Consider the following 5,329-nt stretch of genomic DNA (forward strand, 5'->3'; position numbering starts at 1 on the left):
CAGTCTCTAGGACTATGAAGTCAGTAGGGATGTAATGGTTCTCAATCTTCACCAAAACATTCTCTACAAGTCCATGAGCTTGTTTTCTTGAATTGTCTGCCATCTCTAATGAGATTCTTGCAGCTTGCACCTCAAGGATCCCTAATTTCTTCATTACAGAGAGGGGCATGAGGTTTACACTTGACCCTAAGTCACACAAGGCCTTCTTGAAGGTCATGGTGCCTATGGTACAAGGTATAGAAAACTTCCCAGGATCCTGCCTCTTTTGAGGCAGTTTCTGCCTAGACAAGTCATCCAGTTCTTTGGTGAGCAAAGGTGGTTCTTCCTCCCAAGTCTCATTTCCAAATAACTTGTCATTCAGTTTCATTATTGCTCCAAGGTGTTTAGCAACTTGCTCTTTAGTGACATACTCATCCTCTTCAGAGGAAGAATACTCATCAGAGCTCATGAATGGCAGAAGTAAGTCCAATGGAATCTCTATGGTCTCATTTTGAGCCTCAGATTCCCATTGTTCCTCATTGAGGAACTCAGAGGAGATTGGTGCACGCCCACTGAGGTCTTCCTCAGTGGCGTCCTCCTCCTCTCTTTCCTCTCCATATTCGGCCATGTCTATGGCTTTGCACTCTCCTTTTGGATTTTCTTCTGTATACTTGGGAGAGTGCTAGGAGGGAGTTCAGTAACTTTCTTGCTCAGCTGACCACTTGTCCTTCTAAATTTCTGATGGAGGACCTTGTTTCATTCATGAAACTTTGAGTGGTCTTTATTAGATCAGAGACCATTGTTGCTAAGTCAGAAGTATTCTGCTTAGAACTCTCTGTCTGTTGCTGAGAAGATGATGGAAAAGGCTTGCCATTGCTAAACCTGTTTCTTCCACCATTATTGTTATTGAAACCTTGTTGAGGTCTCTCTTGATTCTTCCATGAGAAATTGGGGTGATTTCTCCATGAAGAATTGTAGGTGTTTCCATAGGGTTCTCCTAGGTAATTCACCTCTTCCATTGAAGGGTTCTCAGGATCATAGGCTTCTTCCTCAGATGAAGCTTCCTTAGTACTGCTTGGTGCATTTGCATTCCAGACAGACTTTGAGAAATCAAATGACTTGTTGAGTCAATATCTTGTTCTGAGCCAATATGGCATTCAGAGTGTCAATCTCAAGAACTCCTTTCTTCTAACTAGTCCCATTGTTCACAGGATTTCTTTCAGAAGTGTACATGAACTGGTTATTTGCAACCATTTCAATCAATTCTTGAGCTTCTGCAGGGTCTTCTTCAGATGAAGAGATCCTCCAGCAGAGCTATCCAAAGACATCTTGGATAGTTCAGAGAGACCATCATAGAAAATACCTATGATGCTCCATTCAGAAAGCATGTCTGAAGGACATCTTCTGATTAATTGTTTGTATCTTTCCCAAGCTTCATAGAGGGATTCTCCATCCTTCTGTCTGAAGGTTTGGACTTCCACTCTAAGCTTACTCCATCTTTGTGGTGGAAAGAACTTTGCCAAGAAGGCATTGACTAGCTTTTCCCAAGAGTCCAGGCTTTCTTTAGGTTGAGAATCCAACCATATTCTAGCTCTGTCTCTTACAGCAAAAGGGAATAGCATCAGTCTATAGACCTCAGGGTTAACCCCATTAGTCTTGACTGTGTCACAGATTTGCAAGAATTCAGTTAAGAACTGATGAGGATCTTCCATTGGAAGTCCATGGAACTTGCAATTCTGTTGCATTAGAGAAACTAATTGAGGCTTAAGCTCAAAGTTGTTTGCTCCAATGGCAGGGATAGAGATGCTTCTCCCATAAAAATCAGGAGTAGGTGCAGTGAAGTCACCCAGCACCTTCCTTGCATTGTTGGCATTGTTGTTGTTTTCGGCTGCCATGTGTTCTTCTTCCTTGAAGAATTCGGTCAGGTCCTCTAAAGAGAGTTGTGCCTTGGCTTCTCTTAGCTTTCTCTTCAAGGTTCTCTCGGGTTCAGGGTCAGCTTCAACAAGAATGCCTTTGTCTCTGCTCCTGCTCATATGATAGAGAAGAGAACAAGAAAATGTGGAGTCCTCTATGTCACAGTATAGAGATTCCTTGAAATGTCAGAGGAAAAGAGAAATAGAAAGAAGAAGGAGAAGATGAATTCGAACTTTAATTAGATAAGGTTCGAATTGTGCATTTAGAAGGAGTGGTACTCCATAATAGAAGGATGTGGGAAGGAGGGAAGAGAATTTTCGAAAATTCATTTAAAAGATTTTGAAAACATTTTGAAAATTTGATTGATAATTTTCGAAAATTAAAGTGAAAAAGAAATCAAGTGATTTTTGAAAAAGATTTTGAAATTAGAAATTAAAAGATTTGATTGAAAACTATTTGAAAAAGATGTGGTTAAAAAGATTTAATTGAAAAGTTATGGTTTTAAAAAGATGTGATTGAGAAGATATGATGTGAAAACAATTTTAAAAGATATGATTTGAAAACAATTTGAAAAGATATGATTTTAAAAATTAATGACTTGCCTAACAGAAAAGATATGATTCAAACATTAAACCTTTCTCAACAGAAAGGTAACAATCTTGAAATTTTGAATCAAATCATTAATTGTTAGTAAGTATCTTTGAAAAAGGAAAGAAATTAATTTTGAAACATTTGATTGAAAAGATATGATTTGAAAAAGATTTGATTTTGAAAAACTTTGAAAACTTGAAAAAAAATTGATTTTGAAAACAGAATCTTCCCCCTAGCACCATCCTGGCGTTAAACGCCCAGAATGGTATACATTCTGGCGTTTAACGCCCAAAATGCTACCTTTTTGGGCGTTAAACGCCCAACCAGGTACCCTGGCTGGCGTTTAAACGCCAGTCTGCCTTCTTCACTGGGCATTTTTGAATGCTCAGCTTTTTCTGTATAATTCCTCTGCAGTATGTTCTGAATCTTCAATTCTTTGTATCATTGACTTGAAAAGACACAAATTAAAAAATATTTTTGGATTTTTAATAATCAAAATGCAAAAGGAATCAATTAACAATGCATGCAAGACACCAAACTTAGCAGTTTGTATACTACTGACACTAACTATATGAGAATGCATATGAGACACACAAAATGCTTCAAGTCAATAGAATTCAAAGATTAGAACACAAAAATCATCAAGAATTACTTGAGGATCCTTAAGACACATGAATGAATGCATGCAATTGACACCAAACTTAAGATGAGACACTAGACTTAAGCAGGAAACATCAAATATTTTTGGTTTTTATGATTTTGTAAATTTTTTTGTGTTTTTCGAAAATTAAGTGGGAAAAGGTATCAAAATCCTTGATGAGAATCCCAGGAATCAGTGCAATGCTAGTCTAAGACTCCGGTCCAGGAATAAGACATGACTTCACAGCCAGCCAAGCTTTCAAGGAAAGCTTCGGTCCAAAACACTAGACATGACCAAAGGTCAGCCAAATCTTAGCAGATCACTGCTCCAAGGGCAAAATTGATGAGAATCAACAAGCTCTTGTGGTGATAAGTTGAAACCTCGGTCCAATCAGATTAGACATGGCTTCTCAGCCAGCCAGATTTCAACAAATCATCATGAAACTCTAGAATTCATCTTCAAGAATTTCGAAAAAAATAAATACCTAATCTAAGCAACAAGATGAACCGTCAGTTGTCCAAACTAGAACAATCCCAGGCATTGTTACCAAAAGCTTGCTCAAAACTTGAACAATCCCCGGCAACGGCGCCAAAACTTGGTGCGCGAAATTGTGAACAATACTTTTCACAACTCTCATAATCCCTGGTCATGAACTCCAAAAACTTGGTGGTTCAATTCCATGGCATTACACAACTTCGCACAACTAACCAGCAAGTGCACTGGGTCGTCCAAGTAATACCTTACGTGAGTAAGGGTCGATCCCACGGAGATTGTTAGCATTGAAGCAAGCTATGGTCATCTTGTAAATCTTAGTCAGGCAGACTCAAATGTATATGATGATGAACGAAAATAATATAGAAGATAAAGATAGTGATACTTATGTATATCATTGGTGTAAGAGCTTCAGACAAGCGTATGAAGATGCCTTCCCTTCCGTCTCTCTGCTTTCCTACTGCCTTCATCCAATCCTTTCTTACTCCTTTCCATGGCAAGCTCGTGTAGGGTTTCACTGTTATCAGCAGCTACCTCCCATCCGCGCAGTGAAAGCTAATGCACGCACTCTGTCACAGTGCTGCCAATCACCGGTTTGGTTCCCTCCCCTACCGGAATAGAATCACTCTTTTGCGTCTGTCACTAACGCCCAGTAGGTTACAGGTTTGAAGCACGTCACAGTCATTCAATCATTGAATCCTACTCAGAATACCACAGACAAGGTTAGACCTTCCGGATTCTCTTGAATGCCGCCATCAGTTCTTGCCTATACCACGATGACTCTGATCTCACGGAATGGCTGGCTCGTTTGTCAGGCGAGCACTCGGTTGTCAGGCGATCAACCATGCATCATGCAATCAGAAATCCAAGAGATATTCACCAAGCCTCGAATGCTTGTAGAACAAGAATGGTTGTCAGTCACCTTGTTCATGGGTGAGAATGGTGATGGGCGTCAATCATCACCTTCATCAAGTTGAAGAACAAGTGATATCTTGGATAAAGAACAAGCGGAATTGAATGGAAGAACAAATAGTAATTGCATTAATACTCGAGGTACAGCAGAGCTCCACACCTTAATCTATGGTGTGTAGAAACTCCACCGTTGAAAATACATAAGAACAAGGTCTAGGCATGGCCGTGAGGCCAGCCCCCAAATGATCTAAGAACTCGATGTCCAAAGATGATCAAAGGATCTAAAAATAATCCAAAGATGAAAATACAATAGTAAAAGGTCCTACTTATAGAAAACTAGTACATAGATGAGTAAATGACATAAAAATCCACTTCCGGGCCCATTTGGTGTGTGTTTGGGCTGAGCAATGAAGAAATTTCGTGTAGAGACTCTCCTTGGAGTTAAACGCCAGCTTTAGTGCCAGTTTGGGCGTTTAACTCCCAATTAGGTGCCAGTTCCGGCGTTTAACGCTGGAATTTCTTGAGGTGACTTTGAACGCCGGTTTGGGCCATCAAATCTTGGGCAAAGTATGGACTATTATATATTGCTGGAAAGCCCAGGATGTCTACTTTCCAATGCCGTTGAGAGCGCGCCAATTGGGCTTCTGTAGCTCCAGAAAATCCACTTCGAGTGCAGGGAGGTCAGAATCCAACAGCATCTGCAGTCCTTTTGAGTCTCTGGATCAGATTTTTGCTCAGGTCCCTCAATTTCAGCCAGAAAATACCTGAAATCACAGAAAAACACACAAACTCATAGTAAAG

General features: G+C 39.9%; 1 non-coding gene across 1 annotated transcript; it reads left to right on the plus strand.

The window, feature by feature from the left end:
• The first annotated feature begins 1,361 nt into the window (after window positions 1-1,361).
• LOC130971865 (small nucleolar RNA R71) lies at window positions 1,362-1,469 on the plus strand. The gene has a single exon (XR_009083070.1). It is a non-coding gene; the product is annotated as a small nucleolar RNA R71 (small nucleolar RNA).
• The last annotated feature ends 3,860 nt before the right edge of the window (window positions 1,470-5,329 follow it).

The sequence above is a fragment of the Arachis stenosperma genome, chromosome 3 (genome assembly GCF_014773155.1).
Source record: "Arachis stenosperma cultivar V10309 chromosome 3, arast.V10309.gnm1.PFL2, whole genome shotgun sequence".
Classification (NCBI taxonomy): domain Eukaryota; kingdom Viridiplantae; phylum Streptophyta; class Magnoliopsida; order Fabales; family Fabaceae; genus Arachis; species Arachis stenosperma.